Source organism: Ranitomeya variabilis, chromosome 1, assembly GCF_051348905.1.
Source record: "Ranitomeya variabilis isolate aRanVar5 chromosome 1, aRanVar5.hap1, whole genome shotgun sequence".
In the NCBI taxonomy this organism is placed as follows: domain Eukaryota; kingdom Metazoa; phylum Chordata; class Amphibia; order Anura; family Dendrobatidae; genus Ranitomeya; species Ranitomeya variabilis.
The window spans coordinates 86,942,783-86,957,189 of record NC_135232.1 but is presented as its reverse complement, the minus strand read 5'-3'; the positions used below and the strand labels follow the sequence as shown (position 1 = coordinate 86,957,189).

Here is a 14,407-nt window from a genome sequence, read left to right as displayed (position 1 = left end):
TATACGCACCGTATAATCGCAGCAAAATCGTCCGTGTGCGCCTGCCCTTAGGTAAACCTGCATTCGCAGGGGGTTGGACCCGATGGCCCTTGAGGTCCCTTCCAACTCTACAATTTTATAATTCTAAGAATGCTAGCACCAAAGAACAGGGCGCTGATACTGTATATGGGAGAGGGGTGTTATACGGGTTGTGTACTACAGCTCTGCATTTCTCTATACATTATTCAAGGACCAAACAAACCTTGAGGAGTCTTCCATGATGTCAACGTGGCATCCACTGTGTTTCTAGCCAGCAGCTTCAGCTGGTAGCTAAAAATAAGAGAGAAAGTGTTAGGGGCACTGTGATGTCTATATGAACACGATCGTGTCATATACACATCAGCTTCTCCCTCCTATATAGTCCATGACTGGCTGCCACATCCAACAGGGCCCAGGGAAGGCTAGAGGGCTGCAGGGCAAAGGAGGAGGCTAGTGGGGACTGGGTGCTGCAGGGCCCAGGAGGGAGGCTACAGAGTCCAGCGGGAGGCTAGTGGGACTGGGGGCTGCAGGGCCCAGGGGGAGGCTACAGAGTCCAGCGGGAGGCTAGTGGGACTGGGGGCTGCAGGGCCCAGGGGGAGGCTAGTGGGGACTTGGGGCTGCAGGGCCCAGGGGGAGGCTAGAGGGCTGCAGGGCCCAGGGGGAGGCTGGTGGGGACTTGGGGCTGCAGGGCCCAGGGGGAGGCTACAGGGCTGCAGGGCCCAGGGGGAGGCTAGTGGGGACTTGGGGCTGCAGGGCCCAGGGGGAGGCTAGAGGGCTGCAGGGCCCAGGGGGAGGCTGGTGGGGACTTGGGGCTGCAGGGCCCAGGGGGAGGCTACAGGGCTGCAGGGCCCAGGGGGAGGCTAGTGGGGACTTGGGGCTGCAGGGCCCAGGGGGAGGCTAGAGGGCTGCAGGGCCCAGGGGGAGGCTGGTGGGGACTTGGGGCTGCAGGGCCCAGGGGGAGGCTACAGGGCGCCCCCCCCCTCTATAATACTATCTACAAGGCACAAATACCGCCACACCATGACCAGATGACATATTACCACCACAGTGATCGAATAATATCAAATACAAGGAACAAATACCAAAACATCATGACCAGACCACATATTACCACCACATAGTGACTGAATACTATAGTACTGATCAATAATAAAAAAAAACCCACAATACTATCACCATAAGTGCCATTATACACAGGAGATCTGTACTTAGTATGCAGTGTCTGTGTACAGGTAATCCAGTGATCACCAGTGACATTATACACAGGAGCTCTGTATATAGTGTATGGGTAATACAGTGATCACCAGTGACATTATACACAGGACCTCTGTATATAGTATACAGTGTATAGTGTCAGTGTATAGGTAACACACTGACTCACCAGTGACGTCTCTAGGTGAAGTCCTTCATCTTTCATCCCGCACAGACCGCCATCACTTCATCCAGCCAGGACTCGTCTCTGCAGGAAATAACACAGTTATCTCGAGTTCCACTTGCAGAACACATTACTTAATTTTCCCAACTTTTACATTACACCACACGAAGAAGGCGACATAGTGTCACTGTACACAGTAATAGGACCACCCCTCCATTTAAAACAGTGTACTCAAAAAATAAAATAAATACATCACTGCAGTAATAATATCCCTTAATTAGCCCCCTATGGTAATAATATTCGCCATCCTAGCCCCTGTGTGTCTCATTCCTGGCGTCAGCCATATGTTCTCCCATCCTGCCCTAATGAGTATCCATCCTGCCCCATATGATCTTCCCATCCTGCCCCATCTGTCTCCATCGTATCCATCCTGCCCCATGATCCTGCCCCATCTGTCTCCAATCCTGCCTCCAGTGTCTCCAGTCATGCCGCCATGTCTGTCATCCTGCCCCCTGTGTCTCCAATCATGCCCCGTTTCTCCATTCTGCCCCTGTGTCCAGCAATCTGCCCCTGTGTCCAGCTTTCTACCCCCGTGTCCAGCTTTCTGCCCCCCTGTGTCCAGCTTTCTGCCCCCCTGTGTCCAGCTTTCTGCCCCCCAGTGTCCAGCTTTCTGCCCCCCAGTGTCCAGCTTTCTGCCCCCCAGTGTCCAGCTTTCTGCCCCAGTGTCCAGCGTTCTGCCCCAGCGTCCATCGTTCTGCCCCAGCGTCCAGCTTTATGACCCCCTGTGTCCAGCTTTCTGACCCCCTGTTTCCAGCTTTCTGCCCCCCTGTGTCCAGCTTTCTGCCCCAGTGTCCAGCTTTCTGCCCCCGTGTCCAGCTTTCTGCCCCAGCGTCCAGCTTTCAGCCCCGGCGTCCAGCGTTCTGCCCCAGTGTCCATCGTTCTGCCCCAGCGTCCAGCTTTCTGACCCCCTGTGTCCAGCTTTCTGACCCCCTGTTTCCAGCTTTCTGCCCCCCTGTGTCCAGCTTTCTGCCCCAGTGTCCAGCTTTCTGCCCCCGTGTCCAGCTTTCTGCCCCAGCGTCCATCGTTCTGCCCCAGCGTCCATCGTTCTGCCCCAGCGTCCAGCTTTCTGACCCCAGTGTCCAGCTTTCTGCCCCTGTGTCCAGCTTTCTGCCCCCCTGTGTCCAGCTTTCTGCCCCAGTGTCCAGCTTTCTGCCCCCGTGTCCAGCTTTCTGCCCCAGCGTCCAGCTTTCAGCCCCAGCGTCCAGCGTTCTGCCCCAGCATCCATCGTTCTGCCCCAGCGTCCAGCTTTCTGACCCCCTGTGTCCAGCTTTCTGACCCCCTGTTTCCAGCTTTCTGCCCCCCTGTGTCCAGCTTTCTGCCCTGGGCCCCCCCGATCGCCGCTCTCAATAAAAAAAAAAAAAAAAGTTCTGCTTACCTGACCGCGATCCTGCTCTCTCTGGTTATCGGTGGGGGCGGCCATCTTCCTGAGGCCGCGCGTGCGCAGGTGGAGTGCTCTGCTGACCGGGGCTTCAGGAAAATGGCCGCGGGATGCCGCGCATGCGCAGATGGAGATCGCGGCGGCCATTTTTCTGAAGCCGAGATGCGAACAGGTAAATTCTGCGCCGCCGGCGACCCGCCCCCCGTATTGTGCCGCCCCCCGCATTGTGCCGCCCGGGGCGGCCCGCCCACCCCGCCCCCCCCCTTCCTACGCCACTGCCAGTGGTAACCATTTTGAAAATTTCTATCTGCCAGCGTTCCGGTAATTGAAAATGGCATTTTCAATTACCGGAACGCTGGCAGGTAGAAATTTTAGTAAACGGCTGCCCCGTACCGGGTCGTACCGGCTGAATCCCACCCCTGAGTATGGTTAATTAAGAATATTAAATTACTTTATTCTTGCTGTGTCTTTATTGACCATATAACTATAGAATTAGTAATGGATAGGTGTCTTATAGACGCCTGTCCATTACTAATCCATGGGCTTGATGTCACCGGACAATACAAAGGTGACATCAACCCCACAAATTTTACCCCACCTGACACATCTACAGGGAAAATGGGAAGAGCCGGGTAAAGTGCCACAATTGGAGCATCTTTGGATGTGCCAATTGTGGGGCAGCTGCTTGCTGCAATTTTTAGGCTGGTGAGGGCCAAAATCCATGGGCTTTGCCAGCCTGAGAATACTAGGCCGCAGCTGTCTTCTTTTTCCTTGGCTGGTTAATAAAAATAGGGGGACCCTACACTGTTTTTTTTGGAGGGGATCCAACTATTCTTGCTAACCATCCAAAGTAAGCAGACTGCTGCAGCCTGGTATTATCAGGCTGGTAAGGTTCATGGATATTGGATCCTTACCAGCCTAAAATACCAGTCCCACTAGTCGGCTTTACCCTGGCTAGTTAACATATATAGGATGACCCCACGCTATATTTTTTCAATTATTATTTATTTATTTATTAAAAAGGAAGGGACCTTTCTCTGTGCTTTCCTCCACTTTCTGTGTCATGTATGTCCGACTGTGTCACAAGATTCACTGTTATGTAAATTAGTACACATGCATAGTAAGGTGCATTACCGTTCTTAATACGCATGTGACTAGGAAGATAATGCGGTATGGGTAATTTACGCAGCGGAGACGGAGCGTCTCCACTACATAAATTGACATGTTGCGGTCTGGAAAGACACGCCACACGTCTATCTCTGCGGCTGAGCCGTGGGCATTGGTGCACACATAGTGGGCATGGGATTTCATGAAATCCTACACACTATGCTGTAACAGCTGGACGCTGCAGGTTGGATGATGCAGATGTACGCAGCATCCAACCTGCAGCATTTACTGACCGTGGAAACATATCACAATATACCTACAAACAGGAAATCACTTTTTTTTCCTTCCCAGAAGCCAACTTTCAATTCGCTTTATTTCAAGTGACAAAAAACACTCATGCAATGAAAAAATGCATCAAAAACGCAGGTGACCTGCCAGTGACCTGAGATACAGATTTGGTACAGATTTTACCTGCATCAAATCCTGAGCAAATATTGAGCCATTCCTGACCGTGGAAACATACCCTAAGGAGCTGGAACCCAACTTCCCTTTTCTTTGCAATCACCGCCTACCTGAACTTTCAATATAGTTTGGATTTGCATTCTGAAATATTCCAAACATGAATAGTACTACTATACACAGACAGGAGTAAGATGTTTTCTTACTCCATGAGTAAAAGGTTTAAATAGTCATGAACATAGATAGTAATATGCCTAGTGGAATTAGCTACCATATAATGGAAGTCAATGTCAGACCCTTTAAACGGAATCTGGCATCAAGTTTTTGCTACCCTATCAGAGCAACATGATGTAGGGATAGAAATCCTGATTTCGGCGACATATCACTTAGCTACTTGCTATCATTTTGATAAAATCACTGTTTTCTCTGCAGCAGATCCAGCAGTTCTCTGAATGCTGAGCTCTGTATAACCCCGCCCACACCACTGATTCGCAGCTTTCTGCCCTGATACAAAGAAAGCTGCCAATCAGTGGAGGGAGCAGGGCTATACAGAGCTCACAAATACTGTATGATCACTACATGGCAGCAATTTTACTAGTCCTCTAGTTAAATTTTACTTTACCAATACTACACTGAGCATTCTAGTAAGTGATATATCGCTGGAATAAGGGTCTCTGTCTCTATATTATGCTGCTCTCAGATTAAACAGCAAAGACCTGGTGACATATTCCCTTTAACTAGCCTAAGAATAGTATTCTAGCCCCTCATCATTGCAGAGTAGGATTTGACTTGGGTGCCCTTGCTGCAATTTTGGTGGAAAACTGTCTCTCCTTAAAGTCATAGAAAATCATTTAAACAATTGTCGATAAACCATTGCATAAACCAACATTTTGTGACACATGATTTTTTAAAAAATATATATATTTGCAATGTTTTTTTTCAATGTTCTGAACTTTAAAAAAAGAAAAAAAATTGTAATCTTGCAATTTTCACATTGGCCACTGGATCTTTTTGTATACTCGTACTTCCTATCTTTCCTGAAAGCGTTTACAGCAAGACGTGACCTTTGCACATGCTCATTAGACACTTCAATACAAAAGATAGGGTCAGACTACTGTATCTAATGTACAGGCTTTATTTCCGGAAATAAAAGGAAGTAGGAGTCTAAAAAAGGCCTAGCGTTCAGGGTAAAAAATTGCAAGATTTTAATTTTTATTTATAAAGAATTTTCATTGCTTATTTAAATATTATTTTTCATTAAAAAAAAAAGACTACATGTGAAAATAAGAAATTTTGTAATATATATTATTAGCGAAATCGTCTTCTTTCTACTCCTGAACTGATCATTTATTTTCAAAATTATAAATTCATTGGTAAAATCTGTCTTCAGTGAATACAGATTTTCCTATTTACCGATATAGGAGATGGCAGTTGGTGCCTTTAAGATTCCATGAAGAACTGTGACTGTTACTTCGGGAGAACTTGCAGCAGGTCGGTGTCTGCTTCCAGTAAAACACTGGAGCCATTCGGCAGGTCATAAACTCCTGGAGACCGACCGGAGCAGCGCTGATAACAGATGAAGACGGCAGCGGGTAAGTTTAAGACTAGGGCCAGGAAATTTAGATTACCTCTCCAGTGCTAACATTTAAAAAAAATGCTGCTGCGGTGATTTCAAATCTATTTAGAGTCATCATACGTGGCTGAAATCATACAGCCGGTGCCCGATATGTGCTGCCTGTTGGGCCATGTATCACCTATGATGTTTCTTTCCAATTATTAAGATTGCAAAGTGCTTGTGCAATTTACTTTTTATTCAAAAATCCTTTCCATTCTCAAGAAGAATTTTTAATTCTATTGCATACAGCTCGTTGCCAAGTCAACCGGCCACCTTAAAGCTTCAAAGTGGCTGGTTTCTTATGCAAGTAGCACACACCTCTTGCAGGCTCTATGCATTTATTGTTGGATCCGACTAGTTTCTCTCCCCCATGTCACAGCAAAGCTAAGTAAGAGCGCACAATTCAGACCAGCGGTGAGACTGGCAAATAATTGTTCTCTACTAATAGGCATTATCTTTTCTTTTTGCCTTGCCAAAATGGACCTCACTTACCAATACCACCTCTGCTCTCCATAGTAACCAATCACAGAACACCTTTTATTTTTAGAGTGCTGTTATTGAAACCAAAGCTACACTCTCATTGGTTGCGAAAACAGGCTGGGCCTATAGCAACCAATCACCGTGCAGCTTTTATTTTTCTAGAACAGTTAAAAAAAATGAAAGCTGCATTTTCATTGGCTACTTGCACCGACAAAGACAGTCTACCATTGTTAGATTGCTTTCTTAACTGGGGCCACATGTGTCTTGTGTTTTGCAGAGCAATACATTTTTGTCACTAGGAGGCAGAAGATTTTTACAGAATATAACATCTTGCAAAATATTTTTTGAGGTGTCTCAAAAGATAATGATATCACATCCTTTAGGTGAATTGCCTATAATGGCTGCTTCCATTTCACACATTGTAGGAGATTGCATCAACTAGAGAGAGATCACTTTGCCTTCGGTCAGGTTTTGCCATAATACCTTGCAGTTATCAAATTGCATGTGCACTGCAAATCAGGAGGGATATCATAGTCTGTATAAAAGCAGAGGCAGGGAATGCAGCACCCATATTGTGGCGAATCTGGATAGTGAAAGCTTACAACTGAGCCATAAGGGAAGAGAAAGCCACAGCACAGGAGTGAACAAAAATTATGGCGAGAGGAAAAATGAATAGTGTCATGTACGGAATGTTTTTTTGAGCAATTGAAGGTTGTAGTACTTTTAATTAGTGGGGAATTGACTTGCTGCAAATCAAATTTTGGGTTACAATTCAGCCAATTTGGGGAACTGAATTTCAAAAGATTGGCTCGTCCCGAACTATCGGGAATTTAAGTACATTTACAATAGTAATATATTTTTTATTTCATTTATTATTTTTTTTCCTGCTTTTTTTGGGAATATGAAGTTGTTCTCTGAACCTTCTGGTACAGATTGGTGAGTTATTTTTTATTGTTGCCAAAATTGAACATTTTATTCCGCAGCTTTAGAGATAAAAATAAATCTATTAGCTGAGAGCTGACAAAAGCTCAATTTCTGATTACTGCAGCAGCTGCTTCCGAAAGGATGGCTATACTAAGCAAAGCTGTCAATGACAGATACCAGGGGCACAATGACATGGAGTATGGGTCTGTCATATTTATTGCAAAGCAAGTGTCATCAACACTCCTGGATTTTACTATACAGTCCATGAAATCTGTTACAAGATAATCAAAAATTGGCACAAGTGAAAATTATGAACATTGTCAAAAACTTATTATATTGATTAAATCTCAATAAAGTACTGGATAATGTTACGTTATATGAATTAAAATTACTCATAAAATAATCCTTTTTTACTCGTTGGCAACATTATTGCCATTTTAATTTTCTTACCTACCAGCACTTTTTTGAGTCAATACCTAATAATATTGTACAGATGAAATTCATAGTTAAAAAATGAATCTGTCAGCAGATTTTACAACATAAAATGCACAAACTATTATAAAGATTTCTTAAGACCTGATAAAGCAGGTATACTTGCTTTGAAAACCCATGTCAGAATAGCTGTAAAATCCTGGGCATTTTATGAGTCCAGCTAAAGAGTAAGAGAGCCCATGAGTCCAAGTGTATTCAGTCTCCATCATCCACCCACCTGACCGGCAGCTGCAGCTTGCACTGATCGGTGTGAGATTTCAGCAGTAGCAGCAAGACAGATACTGAGGAACTGTCAATCGGCTAGGTGGATGGAAACTGAGTTTAGATTTAATAAAGGGGACTATACATCCATAATATTTTGGATATTTAAATCTGATCTGTTTGGAAGTCTTCATACAATTTAATAGAGATAAAGCTACATTTACAAGTCATCTAGTGTTATATTTATTAGGCATTTGATGTGGATTCAATATATTAACATATAAATTGTATAGGATACATTTTCTTTGGTCCATGCAACAGGATTTATCTGATTATTTTGAAATACCCCATAAATTAATTCAAAGCACATACCGTATATACTTGAGTATAAGCCGACCTGAATTAAAGCCGAGGCACCTAATTTTGCCACGAACAACTGAGAAAACTTGTTGACTCAAGTATAAGCCGGGTATGTATTGTCCCCTCATCCCTATCCTGGTATTCACGGCCTCCTCATCCCCATCCTCCTATGCATGGCCCCCTTCATTCTCATCCTGGTATGCACGGACTCCTCATCCCTATCGTCGTATGCATGGCCCCCTCATCCCCATCCTGGTATGCATGGTCTCCTCATCCTTATCCTCCTATTCATAGCATCCTCATCCCCATCCTGGAATGGACAGACTCCTCATCCCTATCCTGGTATGCATGGCCCCCTCAGACCCATTCTGGTAAGCTTGACCCTCTCATCCCCATCCTCGTATGCATGGCCTCCTCATCCCCATCCTGGCATGCACAGCTTCCTCACCCCGATCCTGGTATGCACAGACTCCTCATCCCTATCCTGGTATGCAAGTGTGGCGCCCTAGGGTCCTGAAGGGAGCAGACCAACCTAGAGGGTCAGAAGGTCTGAAGGGGCCATGTAGTCTGAAGTACTACAGCTCCTGGAAGGAGACATACAGAAAGCCGAACATTGTTCAGTGAGAGTGTAGGAGAGCGAAGCACAGGAGAGTAACATCAGGGGAGACCAGCTAACAACTGGTGTTTTCCCCTCAAGCTTTAAACATGCCTCCATCACACTTATCCTCAAAAAGCCTTCTCTTGACCCATCCTCTGTATCTAGCTATCGCTCTATATCACTTTTCCCCTATGCCTCCAAACTACTGGAACAACACGTCTACCTTGAACTGTCCTCCCATCTCTCTTCTTGTTCCCTCTTTGACCGCTTACAATCAGGCTTCTGGTCACACCATTCCACTGAAACTTCCCTAACTAAGGTCACCAATGACCTCCTAACCACCAAGAGCAAGTGACACTACTCTGTCCTCCTCCTCCTCGACCTGTCGGCTGCCTTTGACACAGTGGACCATTCCCTATTATTACAGACCGTCTCATCCCTTGGCATCACAGACTTGGCCCTATCCTGGATCTCATCATATCTAACAGACCGGACATTCAGCGTCTCCCACTCACACACCACCTCCTCACCTCGCCCCCTATCTGTCGGAGTCCCACAAGGTTCAGTCCTAGGGCCCCTACTCTTCTCCATTTACACCTTTGGCCTGGGACAGCTCATAGAATCTCATGGCTTTCAGTATCACCTCTATGCTGATGACACACAGATCTACATCTCTGGACCAGATATCACCTCCCTACTAAACAGAATCCCTCAATGTCTATCCACTATTTCATCCTTCTTCTCTGCTAGATTTCTGAAACTTAACATGAACAAAACAGAATTCACCATTTTTCCTCCATCTCACGCTAACCCCCCCAAGGAACCAATCCATTACAGTAAATGGCTGCCCACTCTCCCCAGTCCCACAAGCTCGCTGCCTCGGGGTAATCCTTGACGCTGATCTCTCCTTCAAACCACATATCCAAGCCCTTTCCACTTCCTGCCGACTTCAACTCAAAAATATTTCACGAATCCGTACATTCCTCAACCATGAATCTGCAAAAACCCTAGTCTATGCACTCATCATCTCTCGCCTTGACTACTGCAACCTCCTGCTCTGTGGCCTTCCCTCTAACACTCTCGCACCCCTCCAATCTATTCTAAACTCTGCTGCCTGACTAATCCACCTGTATCCCCGCTATTCTCTGGCCTCTCCCATCTGTCAATCCCTTCACTGGCTCCCCATTGCCCAGAGACTCCAGTACAAAACCCTAACCATGACGTACAAAGCCATCCACAACCTGTCTCCTCCTTACATCTGTGACCTCGTCTCCCGGTACTTTCCTACACGCAACCTCCGATCCTCACAAGATCTCCTTCTCTACTCCCCTCTTATCTCTTCCCACAATCGTATACAAGATTTCTCTCGCATATCACCCCTACTCTGGAACCCTCTACCACAACACATCAGACTCTCGCCTACCATCGAAACCTTCAAAAAGAGCCTGAAGACCCACCTATTCCGACAAGCCTACAACCTGCAGTAACCACCGATCGACCAAACTGCTTCATGACCAGCTCTATCCTCGCCTACTGTATTCTCACCCATCCCTTCTAGATTGTGAGCCTTCGCGGGCAGGGTCCTCTCTCCTCCTGTACCAGTTATGACTTGTATTGTTTAAGATTATTGTACTTGTTTTTATTATGTATACCCCTCCTTACATGTAAAGCGCCATAGAATAAATGGCGCTATAACAATAAATAATAATAATAATAATAATAATAATGATAATAATACTGAGAGGGAATGCAGATTGTGAGTCCCAATGGGGACAGCGATGATGATGTTTGCAAAGCGCTGTGGAATTAATGGTCCTATATAAGTGAAAATAAAAATAAATTAAGGAATATATTGATCTGAATGGGAAGTGTAATCCTTTATTTCCCTTGTGATGATACTGCAGGGAAATAGAGCACTTGCTGAGTTTCACCGCAGTTTACGTGTGATCTTTGCAGCCATATACATTTGGTGTTTTTATTCTTCAGTTCAGATCTTATATTTTGACCTAAAATAGTAATGTTTGCCGTAGAATTTGCAATGTGTTTTTTTTGGGGCAGCTTTAAAAATTGACACTTAAAGTGGGCAGAAGTATCAGAGTGAATGCACTAAATGTATTACATGGAAAAGGAAAGTTCCTTTTAAAAACATATATGCAATGTACTAAAAAAATAGTGTAAGATTGGCACATAAAAAGCTAGTGTTAATACTCTTCTGCTTCTATTTAGCCTTATTATCTGGGGACTCGTCTTCTAATAAAAATACATTTTCTGAACTCGTCTAAGCGGCATTGGATGTGTCTGGCAGGTGCTTCTCTCATCCTTCCTCTCCAGAAATAACCTCCACGATCTGTCTTTTTAACAGGTTTTATAATTGAACTTGTGTTCATAATTGTCAAGGTTTTTTTATTTAACTCCTTGGGCACTTTTTTTTAATCATTTTTGCGCCTTTGTTTTTTTCTCCCTTATTCCATAGCCATGTGAGAGGTTATTTTTGTTTTGCGGGCCGAGTTGTATTTTTGAATGACACTATCCATTTTATCATGTGATATACTGTAAAGTATAAAAACATTCTTAAAGGGAACCTGTCACCCCCAAAATCGAAGGTGAGCTAAGCCCACCAGCATCAGGGGCTTATCTACAGCATTCTGTAATGCTTTAGATAAGCCCCCGATGTAACCTGATAGAGGAGAAAAAAGAGGTCCCACTGCGGTCCCGTCCGATGGGCGTCGCGATCCAGTCCGGGCCTCCCATCTTCTTACGATCACATCCTCTTCTTGTCTTCCTGCTGCGGCTCCGGCGCCGGCATACTTAGTCTGCCCTGTTGAGGACAGAGCAAAGTACCGCAGTGCGCAGGCGCCGGGAAAGGTCAGAGAGGCCCAGCGCACTGCAGTACTTTGCTCTTCCCTCAGCAGGGTAGATAAGTACGCCTGCGCCGGAGCCGCAGCAGGAAGACAAGAAGAGGATGTGATCGTAAGAAGATAGGAGGCCCCGGACCGGACCGCGACGTCCATCGTACCAGGACTGCCCCTGGGTGAGTATAACCTAACCTCCTTTTCTCATCTTTCAGGATACATTACAGAATGCTGTAGATAAGCCCCTGATACTGGTGGGCTTAGCTCACCTTCGATTTTGGGGGTGACAGGTTCCCTTTAAGTGTGATGAAATAACAACAAAAAAAGCCCAATTCCACAATTGTTTTTTGGGTTTTTCATTTACAGCGTTCATTTTATGGTAAAAAAAACCTGACAATATGATTCTCCAGGTCAGTATAATTACAGAGATACCAAACATGTATAATTTTTGTTTTATTTAAGCGGTAAAGGAAAATTTAGTAATTTGTAAAGATAAATAAAAATCATTTCTGACTGTGATGCCATTTTCTGAGACCGTAATGTTTTTAATTTTTAGCATATGGAGCTGTGTAAGGACTTTGTTTTTGCAATCTGAACAGATTATTTTCTTTATATCATTACTCGTAGATACATTGTTTTGATCTTTTTTTTTTACATTTTTTGTGTTGTTGCAGGGGCCGAAAATTGCAATTCTGGCATTTTCATTTTTTTTTCTTGTCATGTCAATCAGATTAATTTATTTTAGATTTTGATAGATTGGACTTTTAAAATGTTGCAATACTAAATATGTGTATTTTATTTATTTCTTAATTTCTAATTGGTGTGAAGGGGGAGTGATTTGAACTTTTATTTTTTCATACTTTTTTTTTTTTTTTACATTTCACTGTATCTGTAAGACTCCTTAGGAGACTTGAACCTGATGTCATCCAATTGCTTCTACTATATACAGCAATACCTATATTCACAGAGAGAAAAGATATCAGAGTATCCACATCAATTTGACAATCACCGAAAAAATACTCCAATGTACTATGCTAAAATGTAACCTTAATATTTGAAAAATAAAAAATCAAATGACGTGAATAACATACAAACTGCCACCAAAGTGTCAAAGGACACTTATAGAAGACAAATCGGGAGGTGCTTATCCCTATAATGTTCTATAGTTACCCTGCCTGATTGCGGAGGTTGGCACCCTAGATCCTGGCACCCTCGCCGGCTCACCCTGCTGGCCCTATTTGTAGAGCAGGGGAAAAAAGATGGCAGAAGAAAATATATAGATGAGTATAGTTTACAATGTACCCTTAAAAATTATTCTTGACATTTAGGCAAAGGGTGAGTATATTCAATGTACTTGTAGGGCAACCAGAAGAAATTTTAGGCCAGCAGTAAAACAGTAGACATCAGAAAACAGATGTCCTTGTGTATTTTGACATAAAGCACAGTTGATATTCTTTTATATCAGAACCAAAATGCTATGTAATGTGTAATTTCCTCTCCGCTAATTATTGGGTCAATATCTGAGCAATAAAAAGGATAGTGCAAAGTGCCGTAGCGGTAGTTCTGTAACAATAGATATACAGTAATTGTAGTCCTCCTTAGTCATATAAAGTGCTCAGTTTGCCATCCACAAATATTGTGCTATTGCCACCATAGAGAAATACACGATAATAGAACAACTTGGTGCTAAAGGTTTCAGCAAATATCAGCAATTAGTATAAGGTGCTTAGTGCCTTGTAAACATCTGATGAGATGCCCCCCGTTGAAGATGTTTGCACAATCATGGGACAATACAACAAGAATAAAGTTCAACATCTGCCAACAAAAGTAATGAAAAAACAGTCTGTACATAGTACATTGGTACAGCAGTGCTGTATATAGCAAAAGTTACAGTCTCCTATGAACGCCAGCCATGGGAGTACCCAGGAGTACCACTGTGTCAGGCACAAGGGTCTTCAGCAGACCCCGGCTTTCATGGCAACATCACATCATGGAAGTGCCAATGAGCAAATAGAATGGTGCGCACCCCCCTTTGCCAGTGCTGTGAACATCATTGTCACAGATTGGCTGTTAGAGGCATATAATGGTTCATTATAATAGCCATCATGGGCTGGCAAAGATGTGGGCTCACAAGCCAAAGTCAAGGAGCTAGCATATGACATACCCTGTAACTAGTGGTATGGCTTTACAGGTTGTATGGGTCGTAAAGCAATACAAACAAATACATATTGGAAGTAATCCAATGAGTTTAACTATGATAGCAAGCTTTATAGCAACATGCAAATTAGGCTTGAAGTATATTGGTGGGTGCTGGGCGGGATTAGTGCCATCTGAGTGCATTGACACACCTCCAATGCACTTTCAGGCAAATTTGCATGTGGCATCAAAGCTTTATTTTTCAGTACAGTTATTTATTTTATTATTTTCTAGAACCTATACAGCTATACCAGTAGCTTTATTATTAAAATTGTTCTGACAGGTTTCCTTG

The 14,407-nt window shown here is 44.0% G+C and overlaps 1 long non-coding RNA gene across 1 annotated transcript in view; it reads left to right on the top strand.

Moving 5' to 3' along the window:
* LOC143793737 (uncharacterized) overlaps nt 1-14,407 on the top strand; it is a 657,878-nt gene that overhangs the window by 402,254 nt on the left and 241,217 nt on the right. The window lies entirely within an intron of this gene.